This window comes from Schistocerca americana, chromosome 4 (genome assembly GCF_021461395.2).
Source record: "Schistocerca americana isolate TAMUIC-IGC-003095 chromosome 4, iqSchAmer2.1, whole genome shotgun sequence".
Lineage (NCBI taxonomy): Eukaryota > Metazoa > Arthropoda > Insecta > Orthoptera > Acrididae > Schistocerca > Schistocerca americana.
Window position 1 is genome coordinate 371,254,840 of NC_060122.1, and position 20,775 is coordinate 371,275,614.

The window sequence follows — 20,775 nt, forward strand, 5'->3', positions numbered from 1 at the left end:
TCCTTGCAGAGTCATACTGGTATTCTCGTAGGCCAGAACTTCGCTAGGAAAGTTTTCTCAAACTCATCGTATGTGTGACAATACTCAGCTGCACTGTTGACGTGAGCATAGCTCACCCCTGAATGTAATCACTCACAAACTGAGCATCAGGCCACAACCATGGAGAAACTCTGCAAAACGTTCACATGAATGTAACTGGATGAATATTTCTTCTGTCAGGCAAAAGCAACTGGAACAGCCGATGTCTGACCAAATTTTCCGTCAGCAGCAAAGAAGCAAAGAGCAGCACAGCCTCCATATCACTTGGTGAATCCTGTCACAATTGAGCCATCGGCCAACAATGCACTCACTGCGGTTCGCTCGACACTGGTTCTGGAGTGAGAATATTTTGCAAACACCGTGCGACTGATTTGCTATCGTGCATTATGTCCTTTTCCTCCAGTAGCACCGAAGTAAGGAGTGATGCAGCCTCCATACTATATGGTGAATCATGCTACAATTGAGCCACTGACTCACAATGCACTCACTGTGGTCTGCTTGACATTGTTTCAGAAGTGTGAATATCTTACAAATCCTGTGCAACTGATTTGTTATCATGCAGTATGTCCTTCACCTCAGATATTTCTTATTTCACAGTTTCAAAATGTTTACTGACAGCACTATCCCACAGTAATAAACCTCGATCTAATTTCTGTATTACATATCACAATTTGATTTCTACCTGAATAGTATAACTTGCAACTTCATCTCTATTATGCCAGTGTACTTTGTGTCCTTCTCGGATAGCCAAGAAGTTAATTCATCTACAATTTTTTTTGTCATTGTAATTCAAACTGTTCATGTATTGCTTTTTCAGGCTACACAGCAATATTGATTATTCCATCTGAAAGCTGTCCTTTTTCAGTATTCAAGTCTAAGAATAGGTAGTTACAACATTTTTTTAAATTTTACGGGCTTCAGTGCAAGACACAGGTTTGGCCACCTTCAGCTACTGGATTTTTACTCTTTCAGAAATACTGAATAATCTCTTCTCTAGACTGCCCAAGTCCCACAACAGTCTAAACAGTCTTATGTGGTCGAATATATTCGTTTCTAAATCCTACCTAAGTACTTTCAAGTAGGAATGGTAAGCTGAACAGTATTACAACCAAGCTTCTTCATTTTTCGTTTTGAGCATCTAACAAACTACATCCTCAGATCTCCATTGAGAATACAAATGAACAACTCTGTGCTACAGTAACATTTCCAGGCATATTGATGAGCTAATCCACTAGTCAATATCTCAACTATATGTTGAGATATTGTAGTGATTTCTATTTGTGAAATCATGGAATGTTACCCTAGTAATGAAGTGATTCTTTTCATGAATGATAATTATTGGTTACTGATACTCTTTCTCCACAGCAGAAGTGGTTCAGTTTCTACAAATATTTAACATTCTGCCTAATGAAAATTTATGTGCATGATAAATGACTCATGCTTTGCTATCATTTACATGATTTTCATAATACTGTTGATATTTCTACCTGGACTTTCCAGTGTATCATTCAGATGATTTGATAAGACATGTAATTAGTAGCTGCCACAATGTGATAATTTCTGATCTGTTTTTGTAAACTTATCACACTGACCCACAATTCAAAAGAGGGCACTTGTTACATCATTATAACTGACTAGTCGTAAAGGGAATATTGGTGGTAATTTATTTTGAAATATCACAATCACATTCTTAATCCAGAACACTTATCGTGAGTCATTATTACTTCCATATTCCTTCCTTCTACATCTCTAAAATTCATCGAGCATATTTGAAAGGTTTCTATTCCACCTTAATTTAATTAAATTTCACATGGACACTAACACAGAAAGAGACTTTGATAAAAAATTTTACTGTATTTCTACTATCTTCTTTCAGCAACAGAATCTTTGAGAATACAGACATATTCATCAGTTCTTAAAAATGCTTGTTAGTCCTATATTCTTATTTATGGTTTCACGAAAATCGAATGCATGCACATTTGCATTGCTACAGTACTTTGCAACAGAAAATTATTTGGAGACAATAAACTCCAGACAAATCTTCCACAAGATCCATTACAATGTTTGCAATATCATTCAAGAGGATAAGATATTGTACAGGAGCCCTTCACAATTTGTTTCATAGCACAGTCTCAAGATTTAATGTGATAACGTAGAAGCAAACTGTCATGAGCTTTTCACATGGCTTCTTAAAAATTGTATCACTTCAGGTGACTGCAAAAATTCCTGAAAAAAAAAAAAGTCTTGTTCAGGTAATTCATTTAGCATTTATACAAAATACAGCATACTAGCTACTTTCTAAATGGCGGATTTCCAATAAATGTTAATACTTTCAAGCTAATATTTTTACAGTTCTTGCAAGTCAACATGTCTACACCCAGATTCACTCCTCTCCCATATCCTTTTTTTAAAATTTTTATGTCAATTTATTAGAAGAGAGAACAATCTTGACAGATAGGAAACACAAAGATATGGCGTACTTAGAATTTGTGACACTCATGCAACAGGTGATATTCACGCAAAACTTGGAAACAATATTACTCATGAAAAACATAAAAAGTAATGAAATCTTTCTCTCCTCTCAGGTAACACATAGGTTTCTCTTGTCCTGTGATTCAAGTGACCTGTCCCTCCTTTCTAAACTTCCTCAACTTATTTTCTACCATCTGTAAGGTAGGAACTAAATATACTAAGGTAGGAACTAATAGTTTCAAATGTTGGATAGTTTTTCTGTACTTTTGTATATGTCAATCAGGTGCACCTCAAATTTTGCTTCCTGCGGTACCAGTAATTACTAGTCACCCATTCTGTCTGTTTGTAATTCCATCTAATCAGCTTATTTATAATGAAAGTGAAAAGAATGAATATTAAAAATACCCATGAGTAAAAGAGGTGTCTACTTATTAGCCACTATGTCAGGAGAAACTGGAGAAAAAATAATACCCATTTCTGTTTGATTCAAACAAGTGAGTTAGCTGTAAGTAACAGTATACAGGATCCCCTTCGCTCTAAAAATGGTTATATTTGAAAAAGGCTTTTACATTTACAATGGGGTAAAATCAATATGAATTTTTTATCATTGTGCCAGAAGCATGGAGAATAGTTCTTACTATGATTTTATGCAAATTGATGTAGCACATTACCAATGCTCTAGTTCACCTCAAACGATGCTGTTGCTTTGAACAAGTCAGTCTATAAAATTCACAGGATTTGCTTCAGACCAAAATACAAAGGTCCTTGCTCTACGGGAAGGAACTCTGTCATGACGATACAGCAAATTCTCAAATTTAATCACAGTGTGGAAAGCATGCTGCTACCTAAGATATTCTCAAAGATCCCCCCAGTGGCCAAAACTAATGAATAATTACTGCAGATCATCATATTACTTCCTCTGAATTTTGCTGTTGTAGCGACACATTCCTGTAAATAGCATCTATCATGACCAAACACAACATCCTTATAACTACATACAAGTTTTTTCAGTTACTGAATTTGGCATCAGCAACTTCTATACACCAGCACAAGCATGAGAAAGTTAGGTCACATATCATCATTCTGTCACTGAACTCCATCACTTCCAATAGCTCGCACTGATGACTGATGTGTATGGTGAGAGCTAGGCACATGTGTGCTCTGTGGAAATTGTATAAAAGAATACCTTTACAAATGCAATTCTAAAGAAAATGATGTATGAACAATCAGATCATTACAGCAGTCAATATAATTATCAGTGTTGATCATTATTTCTATTTTTACTTTTTTAAATTAATTAATTTGTTTTGGTGATAGCCATCACCAGTATCTGTTGGATAAACAGAACAAATGAGAAGTAATACTTCTAAAAATATTATAAAACACATTTATAGAATAAAATGAAAAAATACCACACACAATTATTTCACGTCATTTACAGACATGTGTACAATTGGGGTGAACAGTTGTCTTGTATGTAGCAATTGAAGGAAAGGAAGGGCATGGAAGATGCTAGGTGAATGATGGGACGAGAGAAAGGGAAGATCCAGGGATTAGGGAGGAACAGGAATGAAGGAGTAGATGTAGTTCAGATGTTTCACTCTGTGTTAAGAACGATACTATTTTGTAGATGGTTAACAAGTGTGATTTGAGTATTACCAGTAAAGGTGGATATGATATGGTCCACTAAATTCAATGAATTCTTCCTAACAGCAGATGAAAACATAAGGCCAAAAAACTGGTCCACCAGGAGAAAGTGTGACTATTACTGGAAGATCGCACATACTAAATACTTAAAAGAGATCCCTCATTGGCACTTAGCAGGAAGATAGGGGAGTCACAGCATAACTCTGGTCTCTATGATGAACTTATGAAGAATTTAAGACAAAGAGCATTTAGGTCACCCAGGTTGTATGGTCTCCCTAAAATTAACAAATATGGCGTATCACTGAGACCAACTGTTAGCACTACCAGCTCTCCTACATACAGACTGGCAAAATATTTAACTAAACTGTTGGCACCTATAGTCAGCCACTGTAGATATTAGCAACTCACAAATGTTTGTAGATATCAGAAAGTGGATGAGAATAGGCCCTAGTGAAGTCACACTCAGCCTTGGTGCCATCTTCCTTTTTAAGAAGAGACCAATAGGAGACACGTTAAAACTGTTAGCTGCTTATTTATGCCATGTCATTTTAAATTTTTTCTCATAGATCTTGATGACTAAATATTTTTTGTAAGTGGAAAACAATTATGACATTACTGATGGAATAGCTATGGGTTCACCACTGTCATCAGCCATAGCTAATTTTTTGTCATGGAAGATTTTGAAGAATGGGCACTGGATAGTGCCCTCCTCCATCCACCCTGCTTCTTCAGATGTGGTGATGACACATTTTTAATCTGGTTGCATGGCTGTGAGGTGCTGCAGAAGTTCACAGATCATACAAATGGTATACATGCAAATATAAAATTTACAGCAGAGATGGAGGAGGACAGAAAATGGCCTTTCTTGGATGTTTTGGGCGAAAAAAAAAAAAAGAAAAAGAAAAAGAAAAAAAAAGAAAAAAGCAAATGAATGACTTGGAAATTCTGGATATGAAAACCTGATACATATGGACTTACACCTCAATAGGCATAGTTTTACTGTCCAGCTCAGAAGCAACTTATTGTGAACACCATAACACACAGAGCCAGGACTACTTCAGAGAAGGACCGCCTCAGCTCCAAGATTAACCATCTGATGATTGTTTTAACAAAGAATGGGTATTCTGTCCTCAATATTAGGTCAATCTAGTCAAGGAAACCAAGACGTGATGCTGTTCAACCAACCCAAGAGTACCGACACACAGTGCATCTTCCATTCTGCAGTGCAACAACTAGTAGTGTAGGTACAGCCTTAAATAGGTAAGGAATCAGACCAGTCTTTTGGCCAGGAAAAGAAAAGAAATGTCGTGAACTATTAAAGATAATCTCAGCCTGAGAATATTATGGATTTACAATATCCCTTGTGAGTGTGGTAACAGTTACATAGGGCAATTTATATGAACTATGGCCAATCACTGTGGTGAACATCAATGTCACCATTATATAGGAATTTTGAAAAATCAACAGTGACTGAGCACAGCGTGTTAAATCAGGACAAAGTCATGTTTGATCGTATGAGAATTCTGGCTCACCGACTGAAGTATTGGGACTACATGATCAGGGAAGCAATGGGGTAGACTATGTGATAAATTTAATAGACACACCAGCTGTGCACTTACCAGGGCACAGAAACGTCCAGTCGATAAAGAAAGAGAACAGAGGAAGACCATCTGATGTAAGCAGTGACACTGCAAACAATGCAAGATATTGAGCACAAAAGTAATACTTTGACACAGGGTGCGTCACCTGAGAATACACCACCTCTGTGAGATGGTCTAGCCAATCAGATGCTGTCTTCTGGGCATAAAAGTGATAGCCTTCCCAATTTCTGACAGTGACAACTAGAACCCAGCAATGACAATGAAGTCAGTCATCAAAAGCTTGGGATTTTATCCAAATTTGATGGGGAGTATTAACCAAGAACTTTTTATCCCAAGACTTTATCACCAAAGACTTTGCAGTCACACTCTTCTTCATCTCATATTATCCTGATATCTTCCAAGAGTGCTTAATCCAGCAAGATACATGAAAGCTGACAAGATGACTGGCAGAATATGTGAGAGTGCAGGTTGTGAGCTGTGTCTAGACAGCTCAGTTGATAAGAGCATCATCCTCAAAAAGCAAGCTTTCAGGTTGAGTCACAGTCTAGCATACAATTTTAATGTCAAAAGTTTCAAGAGTTCTTATAGACCATAAAATGCAGAAATATATCAGAAGAACCAGTGAACACAGTAGGTCTGGCACCCAGTATACAATAGTATTTTCCATCTGTACACCCCTTGTACCGCTCTGCTTCAATGTCTTCTTTTTGTAATACCCATTTCCCTGGAGAAAAACAATGCCAATTGAAAAGCATGAATTCTGCAAGTTACCTCCATCTACAGTTTTATGAGCTCTACTGCAGCTGTTTTCCATTTTTTTTAATTTAACAATAAAAATTACTCCTTGTTACTACAACTAACATCAGAAACTGTAAAAATTAATTTAATTTACAGAGGACTATTTGACTGCATAAAATTAAACTACAGTTCTTCCTTTCAATGATCACACGAATGTTGCAATGACGAAGTTGAGATACATAATGTAGGATACAAAATTAAGTGAAATTGCTTAAAAGAGGATAATCCCTAATGGGATATATTGTTATTCTATATAGATTGTGAGGTGACAGAACTTATAGTAACTTTATTACCACATGGCATGTAAACAAACACACCTTAAATTACAGGAATTATTCATGATTATTCACTAATGTCATCATTACTGGTATCCTTGGAGAAGTGCACATCAGAAACAGATTCATTTCTTCTTTCCCTATCATTATTGGTGTCATTCCAGAGCACATCACCTACATTGCCATCCAGAGTATCTGAAGTACAGCATTACTGCATTTACTAGGCAATCTTGTATTTTAATAACCGTTTAAATTTTGTCGATTTGTTTGCGCTCTCTGTAGATTAGTTCAGACGTTCTTAGCAAAACAGTTTTTAGCATGGATAGGGACTGCAACTGCTGTGTTCGGATGCAGGCTGAGTTGGCATCCCTTCGCTCCCAGCTTCAGGCAGTGTTGGCTTCGGTCACACAGCTTGAGGCTGTTGCCAATGGGCATCACTGTGGGGGTCGGGATGGGGGTTTGTCGGGGACGGCCAGCTCGTCCCACGCATCCCCTGATCGGACTACGACTGTGGTTGCCCGGGATACTGCCCGCATTGAGGCTGATCCCTCACCTGTGGTAGAGTGGGAGGTCGTTTCAAGGTGTGGCAGGGGGCGAAAGACATTCCGGAGGGCTGAACGGAAAGCCTCTCCAGTTTGTCTGACGAACCGGTTTCAGGCTCTGTCTCAGGCTGATACTGATCTTCGGCCTGACATGGCTGCTTGTCCTGTTCCAGAGGTTGCCCCTCAGTCTGCAAGATCCGGGCAGTCGCAGAGGGTGGGCTTACTGGTAGTTGGGAGCTCCAACGTCAGGCGCGTAATGGGGCCCCTTAGGGAAATGGCAGCAAGAGAGGGGAAGAAAACCAATGTGCACTCCGTGTGCATACCGGGGGGAGTCATTCCAGATGTGGAAAGGGTCCTTCCGGATGCCATGAAGGGTACAGGGTGCACCCATCTGCAGGTGGTCGCTCATGTCGGCACCAATGATGTGTGTCGCTATGGATCGGAGGAAATCCTCTCTGGCTTCCGGCGGCTATCTGCTTTGGTGACGACTGCCAGTCTCGCTAGCGGGATGAAAGCAGAGCTCACCATCTGCAGCATCGTCGACAGGACTGACTGCGGACCTTTGGTACAGAGCCGAGTGGAGGGTCTGAATCAGAGGCTGAGACGGTTCTGCGACCGTGTGGGCTGCAGATTCCTCGACTTGCGCCATAGGGTGGTGGGGTTTCGGGTTCCGCTGGATAGGTCAGGAGTCCACTACACGCAACAAGCGGCTACACGGGTAGCAGGGGTTGTGTGGCGTGGGCTGGGCGGTTTTTTACGTTAGATGGCCTTGGGCAAGTACAGAAAGGGCAACAGCCTCAACGGGTGCGGGGCAAAGTCAGGACATGCGGGGACCAAGCAGCAATCGGTATTGTAATTGTCAACTGTCGAAGCTGCGTTGGTAAAGTACCGGAACTTCAAGCGCTGATAGAAAGCACCGAAGCTGAAATCGTTATAGGTACAGAAAGCTGGCTTAAGCCAGAGATAAATTCTGCCGAAATTTTTACAAAGGTACAGACGGTGTTTAGAAAGGATAGATTGCATGCAACCGGTGGTGGAGTGTTCATCGCTGTTAGTAGTAGTTTATCCTGTAGTGAAGTAGAAGTGGATAGTTCCTGCGAATTATTATGGGTGGAGGTTACACTAAACAACCGAACTAGGTTAATAATTGGCTCCTTTTACCGACCTCCCGACTCAGCAGCATTAGTGGCAGAACAACTGAGAGAAAATTTGGAATACATTTCACATAAATTTTCTCAGCATGTTATAGTCTTAGGTGGAGATTTCAATTTACCAGATATAGACTGGGACACTCAGATGTTTAGGACGGGTGGTAGGGACAGAGCATCGAGTGACATTATACTGAGTGCACTATCCGAAAATTACCTCGAGCAATTAAACAGAGAACCGACTCGTGGAGATAACATATTGGACCTACTGATAACAAACAGACCCGAACTTTTCGAATCTGTATGTACAGAACAGGGAATCAGTGATCATAAGGCCGTTGCAGCATTCCTGAATATGGAAGTTAATAGGAATATAAAAAAAGGGAGGAAGGTTTATCTGTTTAGCAAGAGTAATAGAAGGCAGATTTCAGACTACCTAACAGATCAAAACGAAAATTTCTGTTCCGACACTGACAATGTTGAGTGTTTATGGAAAAAGTTCAAGGCAATCGTAAAATGCGTTTTAGACAGGTTCGTGCCGAGTAAAACTGTGAGGGACGGGAAAAACCCACCGTGGTACAACAACAATGTTAGGAAACTACTGCGAAAGCAAAGAGAGCTCCACTCCAAGTTTAAACGCAGCCAAAACCTCTCAGACAAACAGAAGCTAAACGATGTCAAAGTTAGCGTAAAGAGGGCTATGCGTGAAGCGTTCATTGAATTCGAAAGTAAAATTCTATGTACCGACTTGACAGAAAATCCTAGGAAGTTCTGGTCTTACGTTAAATCAGTAAGTGGCTCGAAACAGCATATCCAGACACTACGGGATGATGATGGCATTGAAACAGAGGATGACACGCGTAAAGCTGAAATACTAAACACCTTTTTCCAAAGCTGTTTCACAGAGGAAGACCGCACTGCAGTTCCTTCTCTAAATCCTCGCACAAACGAAAAAATGGCTGACATCGAAATAAGTGTCCAAGGAATAGAAAAGCAACTGGAATCACTCAATAGAGGAAAGTCCACTGGACCTGACGGGATACCAATTCGATTCTACACAGAGTACGCGAAAGAACTTGCCCCCCTTCTAACAGCCGTGTACCGCAAGTCTCTAGAGGAACGGAGGGTTCCAAATGATTGGAAAAGAGCACAGATAGTCCCAGTCTTCAAGAAGGGTCGTCGAGCAGATGCGCAAAACTATAGACCTATATCTCTTACGTCGATCTCTTGTAGAATTTTAGAACATGTTTTTTGCTCGCGTATCATGTCATTTCTGGAAACCCAGAATCTACTATGTAGGAATCAACATGGATTCCGGAAACAGCGATCGTGTGAGACCCAACTCGCCTTATTTGTTCATGAGACCCAGAAAATATTAGATACAGGCTCCCAGGTAGATGCTATTTTTCTTGACTTCCGGAAGGCGTTCGATACAGTTCCGCACTGTCGCCTGATAAACAAAGTAAGAGCCTACGGAATATCAGACCAGCTGTGTGGCTGGATTGAAGAGTTTTTAGCAAACAGAACACAGCATGTTGTTATCAATGGAGAGACGTCTACAGACGTTAAAGTAACCTCTGGCGTGCCACAGGGGAGTGTTATGGGACCATTGCTTTTCACAATATATATAAATGACTTAGTAGATAGTGTCGGAAGTTCCATGCGGCTTTTCGCGGATGATGCTGTAGTATACAGAGAAGTTGCTGCATTAGAAAATTGTAGCGAAATACAGGAAGATCTGCAGCAGATAGGCACTTGGTGCAGGGAGTGGCAACTGACCCTTAACATAGACAAATGTAATGTATTGCGAATACATAGAAAGAAGGATCCTTTATTGTATGATTATATGATAGCGGAACAAACACTGGTAGCAGTTACTTCTGTAAAATATCTGGGAGTATGCGTGCGGAACGATTTGAAGTGGAATGATCATATAAAACTAATTGTTGGTAAGGCGGGTACCAGGTTGAGATTCATTGGGAGAGTGCTTAGAAAATGTAGTCCATCAACAAAGGAGGTGGCTTACAAAACACTCGTTCGACCTATACTTGAGTATTGCTCATCAGTGTGGGATCCGTACCAGGTCGGGTTGACGGAGGAGATAGAGAAGATCCAAAGAAGAGCGGCGCGTTTCGGCACTGGGTTATTTGGTAACCGTGATAGCGTTACGGAGATGTTTAATAAACTCAAGTGGCAGACTCTGCAAGAGAGGCGCTCTGCATCGCGGTGTAGCTTGCTCGCCAGGTTTCGAGAGGGTGCGTTTCTGGATGAGGTATCGAATATATTGCTTCCCCCTACTTATACTTCCCGAGGAGATCACGAATGTAAAATTAGAGAGATTAGAGCGCGCACGGAGGCTTTCAGACAGTCGTTCTTCCCGCGAACCATACGCGACTGGAACAGGAAAGGGAGGTAATGACAGTGGCACGTAAAGTGCCCTCCGCCACACACCTTTGGGTGGCTTGCGGAGTATCAATGTAGATGTAGATGTAGATGTAGATTTTACGATCATTGGTGACTTTATGCTTTTCCAGAGAGCCGAAACCCAATGCGCAATAATGCGGGTTGCAGCAAGCTTAATTTTTCCTGTTGGAATCAGTTCACGGTTTGGCAGACAAAACCATCTCTTGAACTGTATCTGAACGTAACCTTTGAAAGTTTTATTTATACTAACATCCAAACGTTGCGATATGGAAGTCATTCCTTCAGGAATAACAACAGGGTCACTGGATAGGCTGTGGATCTTCTTTTTTAGACTGTCAGTGAGATGACCACGGAATGCATTGAAACAAAGTAATGATGGTAGTTTGGGAAGCCCATCAGGATGGAATTCCTATATGTTTCAAAGCAAGTCAAGCATTAAAGTTTCAGTAATCCATCTCATCTCTTGATTGCAAAAAATGAAATCATCAGGGAACAGCTTCCCTTTATGCGCCATTTGAATACTGCATATCATAAAAAAGCATGCATTAGATTTGCATAAATAAGGGAATCTAGTAAATTTTACTGTAGGTAAGTAGAGGAGCAGGAAAGCTTTCCAAGTTATTGGAAAAAGATGCATGTCATTCCTATGTGAAGAAGGGTCACTGTACAATTTTACAAATTCACAAAACTATACAGTTACACCACAAACATCAACCTGTTGTAGAATTATAGAAAATGTTTTATGTCTGTGTATGTATTATGATTTTGTAGAGAACAAAAATGTCATAATAAAAAATTCCTCCATTGGAATCAACATGAATTCCGCAAAAAATGGTCTTGTGAAACTCAGCTCACTCAGTCTGCCAATGACATCCAGACTGCAGTACACACTGGCACCCAGACTGAAGCCATGTTCCTTGACATCCAGAAAGGCATTTGATACGGTTCCACACTGTCACCTAACAAACAAAATATGAGCTTAAGCATGTAATTGTATGCTGGAGTTACTTTTACTTCTATGTGTGTGAAAGTAACATCACATACACACCAAGTGAGTGAGTTGTGAAAGAAACTTTAGGCGTATCTCGAGTTAGTTAGTTAGTTAATTTTTGTGTGTGTGTGTGTGTGTGTGTGTGTGTGTGTGTGTGTGTGTGTGTGTGTGTAATGTCACAAGCACAGTGAGAGTGTTTGGAAATGAAATTGTTATACAAAGGCAAGTTACAATGTCACAGAACTATAGTGAAACAAAGGAAGCCCTACAGGGGATTGATACTCTGTTCCGAGACCGTAAGTCGAGTCTTACTATAAACTAATGTAACATATTGTGCTTAAATAAGTGGAAAGCCTGATTACTGTTTGATGTGATTGACAAATGATCAATGAAAACAATATCAAAATGTCCAGGAGTAGGCATCCAGTATGGCCTAAAACAGAAGGATCGTGTAAAACTGATTGCTGGCATATTTTGTCAACAATTCATTTAGTAAGCAAGAGAGAATCACAGAGAAGATGTCATAAGAGAGGTGTTCTGCATCGAGACAGCTAAAATTCTGAGCAAGCATGTCTTATGAAGAAGAAAGGAACAAATTAATTCCTCACAGACACTGCTTTTGAAATGATGATTATGGTACCATCAGACAAATTTGAGCTCATACGGGGTATACAGACTATATGTCTTCCAGTAGATTAGTATTTATATTTCGTTGCTTGGTAAGCAGGCACCCTTCTTCAGTCTCAGGAATACAAGTCTCTATGAAACTAAATACTGTTCTTATACTTCACTGTTTCGAATTTTTGAAAATGTGATGTGTTACGCTCTAGCTGTAAATGATTTGTAATTTGCTTCTGCTATGACTGATTTTACAGGAATCAAGGGATTATACTTCTAATACTATCATGTTTTACTTGATATTTCTTACTTCTTACAGTAGAAGTGTTAGCAAATAAAAATAAATTATAATCAGAGTACATATTTCAACAAAACTAATTAGTACCAATACAAACATAATATATATAGTAGTAGTTACTAATATTCTAAAAACTCTTGTGACCACTAAATTACTGATCACATGCAGTTCAATTGTGTAGAAAATTTTGATTACTAATATGTTTGTATAACTAATATAAATTAGCAAACCTCTGGTCTCTATTGCAGTAAACACATCATGTGAAGGCAATCTTTTGTGAAATAATTCCAATGAATAAACTATTCGCATAAAATAATTATGTACGTGAGCACAGCTCACCACTCACCAAAGAGGTGGTAAGAGGGAGTCGTGTAGGAAAGAGCAAAACTTGCTATGCTTTTCAACAAAAGTTCATCAGTGCCAATAAACAAACAAGTGCACAAACTGACACAACACTATCAGATCAATATGTTAACCATACTCTAAGTTCTGTCTGCTCAGCACTTAGAAATCATTTGACCTGTGAATGAGTTTGCTAGCATAGTCCATTGCATACTGTCATATGGCATAATCATCTCGAGCAATGCAGCTCAGGTTACAAAAGTGTATAAGTGTTTTGCAGAAGTGACATGTATAGGTGCTTCATTCGAAGTATTAGATAACAGCTGACTCGCCGCTAAAATTACATTAAAATATTTATCTAAAATAAATTCTAACAGTTATCAGTGTGAGTAAATTAGCTAATTGTTAGCATACTTCAGGGAGGTAGCCTATAGTGGATACCTTTGACAATTTAATTTAACTCATTCCACATCCCTCACTCTTTGTAGGATTTATGGAACACACCGTGAGATGTTGAAATTTCAACAACACTGTCTGCTTTGTAAATTTTTTCCCAATGTAATTTTTAGCTCATACAATCTGAACAAGTCATGAGGTATGTTTATATTGTGCAATAACAAAACTACTTAATTAGTATATTTAATTGTAAATATCTGACCATCAAGGTTTCAAACCATTTATTATCCTCTTTGCATGTAAATCAAACAATAATCAGAGTGTGGCAAACATAGAGATTGTAATGATTTATGCATATATGATCAGGTTGCTGGGATTTTTGTCACTGTTATTTTATCTGCATTTTATTTATCATCCACTTTTAAGCATTTCAGTGTAATCAATTTCATGATTTTATACACATAAACATACAAATTCAATGAAAAGGATATGGAAAGTAACACCTATTAATAGCCCACTTCTATTATTGATCAAAATACAATTTATCCACCACAAAAAGTCCAATAGAGCTCAAATCACTAGCACTTTATGATAAACACTAAATTCTTCAATTGCATAATGTACCTTTCGTCTAAGATATTTGTATGTAGTATATCAAACACACTCAGTACCCTGTGCTGTTTGGGGTTTAGGTTACCAGTGCCCTTACAAAGGTTAAAAGAAACGAGTGTGGGTAAAAGGGTTAAAAATGTTGGCACACTCACTCACTCAATCCCTCACCGACTACTACTCCTACCCACTCGCAATGATCCCCACAATCGTTCCACATCATATGCTATAAAACAAATAAGAAGTAGTGGAAGTTGCTACATCTGGGAAGAAACAGAAGGAAAATGACACAAGAGCTAAAACAACAGCATAAGAATATGTGACTGGTTGACTACTTACACAAAACATGGGTGAGCTGATTGCACTAACACATTAAAAATATCTCCCTAAAATCTTTGGAAAAAAGTTGGACAAATCACAAAACCTTAAAAGTCTCACCACATTCATTTGAATGTCACTTAAAATAGAGGGCAGATCTGCCAGTTACTCTGCCGGTGTCCTCTAGTCGGAAAATAATAGACAGTCTACTAAAATGTGGTGCACATTGACCTGTATGCCACAACATCACACATTGGGCGGTTGTCATGCCACAGCAAGTAGCCATGCATCAGAGTAAGGTGGACCTCATCCCATCTTTGTGGCTGAAAGGAAGTATGCCATGTCCACATAGTAGGCCTTACTAGATACTTCTTATTGTCTGTCACTTCCAGCCACTGATCCTCAACACAAGACTATGTATCTCAACAGGGAGGCGAGTTCATGCAGGAGGATGGTAAACTGAGTTCACTGAGGATTGCGACACTACTCTTTGGTTCCTACATCTGCCCATTTATTCCCCAGGCATATACCCATGTACCCAGCCACCCAGCACAAAGACATCTCCTCCCCAGCTACTGTAGTTGGATGAAGGCATCCTTGGAATTTTAGACTACTTTAATGATGGGTACGAGTTTTATAATTCCACATTGAAGACAGTAAAGTCTTGAGGAAGTTGAACCTCGAGGTCATGATCAGGGGAAATAAGGACACGATCAAGGGAGACAGCAGAGCAAACAATGTGGCCCCCCTGTTTCGACCAATCCATGAAGATAGCTATAGAGTTGTGGTGTTTGGTTGAAATGACATAAAGCATATTAAAAACATAAGCAGGAGTGCAATTTTTCCTGTATTGACTGGGCGAGGTGGTGCACTGATTAGCATACTACACTCCCATTCAGGAGGACGAGGGTTCAAACACGTGTCCGGGCATCCAGGTTTGGGTTTTCCATAATTTTCCTAAATTGCTTCAGGCAAATGCTGGGATGGTTCCTTTCAAAGGCCATGGCCAATTTCCTTCCCTGGCCCTCCCTAATCTGAACTTGTGCTCCATCTCTAATGACCTCGTTGTTGACAGGATGTTAAACACTAATCTCCTCCCTCCTCTCCTGAATTGCACCAAATCTAAAATTACTTGGGAACTCCACAGTAACCATTGCGGCTGGAGGTTAAAACCCAGGACTTGGGGTCGTATGCGCTCCACACCAAGTGACTCGCACACACTGCACCAAGGTCCCAAACAGCATTGTTGCTTGTGGACAATTGGAGAAAAGGCATTCCAGAGGTGAAGAAGCAACAGTATGGTATGTAGGGGATGTCAGAGTTGTGAGGAACTTACATGCTTGACACACATGAGGAGCTGCCACTGGATGGTGAGTGGCGATTCCCAGCCTCAGCACAGAGACTGGGCCAGCTGAATCCCTTCATGATGGATAGCACCAATAATCTTCAGGTAAGAAGGCCTCGCTGACCCATAGCTGTGCATCCATAATCTACCCGCGAATGCACAAAAGCTCTATAAAACGGGGGCAGATATACCCTGACTGCTCTCCAAGACCTGTCACTAACGCACTTCATGATATTCAGTGCCGTCTGGGTTCTGGCTTTCTGGTCTCTCATGTGTTGTAACCACTACAGTTTGGAGAGAAAAATGAGGCCGTGGAACCTTACTGAGTCTTTAAAATGTAGAATAGTGTCCCAAAACTGCAAGTCACGTTTATTAAAATTATAATGAGAACAATTAAAATGAACACACACACATTTATCTGCAGAAAACTGAAAACACATGTTTGCAGCCCACTCCTCTAACCTCTGCAACTGCCAGCAAAATTGTCTACAAATAAGGAGCACTGTACAGGACTCCTTACCACAGACATGATGATGTTTATAGCCATGGCAAAGAGAGTAACAATTAAAACACTGCCCTGAGAAATACTATTCTCCTGCTAAAAATGATCTGACAGCATGACACCAACTCGGGACCAAAAAAGCTCTTAGACAGGAAGGATTGGTACGAAGATGGGGAGATGACACAAAAGCCCCATTGATGGAGTTACATGAGAATACTGTCCCTCCAAGCAGTGCCCTATGCCGTTCAGATATCAAAGAATATATGAAGATAGTGATGTTTATGAAGGAAAACCTCTAGTACGGCCAGTTTCTCGACAGTGGACTAAAATCTTCAGAGTCCACACTGAGAGTAGTGATTTGCTGGTCTCTAACAATCAGACCAGACCAGACAATGGTTAACCATTCATTCCAGTGTTTTTCCTACAACAGCTCATTAAGGCGACACTCCGCTAACTACGGGGATGTATGCAGTCCTTTCCTGGTCTGAGGAGAGGCATCAAAATTGCCTCCCCCCACGAGCTGGGAAATTGAGCTGACAGCCATATCAAATTAAAACATTCAAGTAGGATTTCCTTTGATGCTGCTGGTAAATGTTGAAGCATGCCATACAGGATTTAGTTGTGACCGGATGCAGTATTACAAAATTCGGATAGTGCCAATTATAGCTGCCACATGGAGAAAGGGTAGTTATAGAACTCAAAGTTGTGGGATCTGAAGCCAAACTTGCCACTCTATGCAGTTGCACAGTAGTGGCGAAAAGCCGGATCCTGGCTGGCACTGACAATAGTCACTGTAAAATGCTCTGTCATTGTCCGAGCAATGACTCCAGGTGTTGTTTGGAGGCACCCCTGTTTCATAACCGCTGCTGCTGGTAAAAGACTGTCTACTGGAAATCATCCTGATGGCTTCCCATACTTTTGTGGAACAAGTGGAATGGTTGATCTTTTCTTGCTCTCATTAATTAAGTGTCGAGCCTTGGCTCTAGCAACCTGAAAGGCCATGAGGTTGCTTGCTGTTGTGTGGTACTTGAACCATAAAAAAGCCTCATGCCTGTCCCAGATTCCTGAATGGCATTCATCAGTCCACCAAGGTACAGGTTGTCTTCTAATACTCCTGAGGACTTTGATAAGTCGGCAGCATGATGGATCGTTCGAGTTATGTGGTCCACCCATTCCTGGATGCTATCATGGTGTTCTCTATTCCAGAGAAGAATATCGAGTGAGAAGTGGTTACTGGAATGAAAGGTGTCAATGAGTTTCCACTGAAAAGAGTGTGCGAGAGCTGGAGAGCAGAAAGAGAGGTCGATGGCTGAGAATGAGCCTCTAGCAGCACAGAAATGAGTGGGAGTGCCTGTGTTGAGAATGCACAACTTGTGAGACATCATGAGGTTCTCCAAAACCCAACCTCGAGGGCAGGCAGAGGTTGAATCCAAGAATATATAATGGGCATTGAAGTCTCCCAGTAGTCAGGGGAGTTGTTCCATAAGATCTGTGAGAGCCTTAGAGTCCGGAGGTAAATACAGCAATCAGAGAGGGATCCTTTGACACACAAATTTCAGCTGCAACTGCTTGCAGGTCAGTAGCCAGGGGGACAGCAGAGAGGAATGGTGCGCATTATTGACAAACACAGCGACCCCTCTTTTGGTGCTTTCTCCGGTCATGTTATCCATTTGATAGAGCATATAGCCTCTTGGCATGGGGGCATCAGATGCTTTAAAACACATTTCCTGTAAGCACAAGCACGGAGGATGTTCCTGCGCTAGGAATTTCAGTTTCTCCATGTGTCCCTGAACCCATTAATGTTCCACTGATTGATGGTAGGCATCTATCATGGGGGTAGCACTTTCATCCTGACCTCTTTTTTTTTTTTTTTTTTTTTTTTTTTTGTTTGAGGGCGCAAAACTGCTATGGTCATTAGCGCCCGGTCCGTGACTTAGGAAACAGTAAAAACTGAAAATGGAAACCAGCAGAAATGGGAACGAAACTCAAAAAATTGGAGAAACTAAAAGCAGAAGGAAGGCTTAAAAATCCACTACAGAAAGGGGTTGGTGGTCCCCAAAAAAAGCTTCAAATGACTGACGTCATTTCACTGGCACTAATAAACTCGAGAACGCGATCAGCCAAGCGCGTGTCATGTGCTAAAATTGACGATATATCAGGCGACAGCTGTAGACGGGCGCATAAAGGAGTAAAATAGGGGCACTCAATTAAAAGGTGTCTTACCGTCCACACCTGACAGCAGTGGGGCAGAGTGGGGGAGGATCGCAACTTAAATGATGTTGATGGCTAAAAAGACAGTGCCCTATCTAGAGTCTAGTTAAAATTACCTCCTCCCGATGACGCGTTCGGGAGGAAGAGGTCCAAGCACAAGGAAGAGCTTTCACGTCCCGCAATTCATTGTGGGGAAGTGTCGACCAATGTGCGTGCCATAAAAGAACAACACGACGACATAAAACGCTCCGTAGATCGGTGAAGGGAATCGATTGAATAGCTGGCCGAAGAAGAGAGACTGCAGCCTTGGCCGCTATATCGGCCGCCTCATTTCCACAGATACCAACGTGTCCTGAGAGCCAGAGGAATGCCACTGAGACACCCCCCAGGTGCAGCAAGCGCAGACAGTCCTGAATCCGGTGGACCAGAGGGTGGACAGGGTAAAGAGTTTGGAGACTGAGGAGAGAGCTGAGAGAATCTGAGCAGATAACATACTGTATCCGCTGATGGCGGCGGATGTAGTGGACAGCCTGGAGAACAGCATAAAGCTCCACAGTATGAACCGAACACTGGTCGGGAAGCCGAAATTGATTTGGGGTGTCGCCAACAATATAAGCACTCCTTACACCTAACGATGTTTTCGAGCCATCAGTGTAAATAAATGTGGCTTTCTTCATTTGTGCACATAGAGCAGCAAATGCCCGACGATAAACAAGTGAAGGGGTACCATCCTTGGGAAACTGACAAAGGTCACGGAGCAGGCAGATCCGGGGATGGAGCCAAGGTGGTGCTGTACCCCAAGTTGTCAAGAAGGTTTTAGGAAAGCGGAAGGAAAAAGAATGGAGCAGTTGACGGAAGCGGACTCCCGGTGGTAGTAGGGAGGAGGGGCGGCCTGCATACCCTACATCCAAGGAGACGTCGAAAAAAAATGTCATGGGCTGGATTAGCAGGCATGGAAGACAGATGGCTAGCATAACGACTCAGGACAGCTCGCCAATTGGACAGCGGAGGTTCAGCAGTCTCAGCATAAAGGCTTTCCACAGGGCTGGTGTAAAAAGCTCCACACACTAAACGTAATCCACGGTGGTGGATAGAGTCAAGACACCGAAGAATAGACGGCCGAGCAGAGGAGTAAACTATGCTTCCATAGTCCAATTTCGAGCGCACTAAGGCACAATAGAGGCGGAGAAGGACCACTCGGTCCGCTCCCCAGGAGGTACCATTCAGGACACGGAGGGTGTTGAGGGATCGCAGACAGCGAGCCGAAAGATAGGAAATGTGGGAGGACCAGCACAGTTTTCTGTCAAACATAAGACCCAAGAATTTAGCGACATCCAAAAACGGAAGGTTGACAGGCCCTAGATGTCAGGAGGGTGGAAGAAACTCCGTACGATGCCAAAAATTAGCACAAACGGTCTTACTGGGAGAAAAGCGGAAGCCTGTTTCGATGCTCCAAGAGTGGAGGCGATCGAGACAGCCTTGAAGACGTCGTTCAAGAAGGCTGGTCCGTTGAGAGCTGTAGTAGATCGCAAAATCGTCCACAAAGAGGGAGCCTGACACATTGGGAAGGAGACAGTCCATAATTGGATTTATGGCAATGGCAAACAGTACAACACTTAGCACGGAGCCCTGGGGTACCCCGTTTTCTTGGGAGTAAGTACGGGAGAGAGTAGTGTTCACTCGCACTCTAAATGTGCGCTCTGCCATAAATTCGCGAAGAAATAGTGGCAGCCGACCTCGAAAGCCCCAAGAGAACAGTGTGCGGAGGATGCCGGTCCTCCAACAGGTATCGTATGCTCTCTCCAGATCAAAAAATATTGCTACTGTTTGGCGTTTCCGGAGAAAATTGTTCATGATATAAGTGGAGAGAGAAACAAGATGGTCAACTGCAGAATGATGCTTTCGGAAACCGCATTGGGCAGGTGTTAAAAGACTGCGGGACTCCACCCACCAAGCTAAACGGCAATTCACCATACGCTCCAAAACCTTACATACACTACTCGTGAGAGAAATGGGGCGATAGCTAGAGGGGAGATGTTTGTCCTTTCCAGGTTTCGGAACAGGAACGACGATATCTTCCCGCCATCGTCTGGGAAAAGTACAGTCGGTCCAAATTCGATTATAAACGTGAAGGAGGTAACGCAGACTATGGGTTGATAAATGCAGCAACATTTGGATGTGGATACCATCCGGTCCTGG

The 20,775-nt window shown here is 41.4% G+C and overlaps 1 long non-coding RNA gene across 1 annotated transcript in view; it reads right to left on the bottom strand.

Moving 5' to 3' along the window:
- Positions 1 to 1,680: 1,680 nt before the first annotated feature.
- Positions 1,681 to 20,775, bottom strand: part of LOC124612292 — a 43,534-nt gene continuing 24,439 nt past the window's right edge. Inside the window, exon 2 of the long non-coding RNA XR_006979524.1 lies at positions 1,681 to 2,265. This is a non-coding gene — a long non-coding RNA (uncharacterized LOC124612292). The remainder of the gene's footprint in view (positions 2,266 to 20,775) is intronic.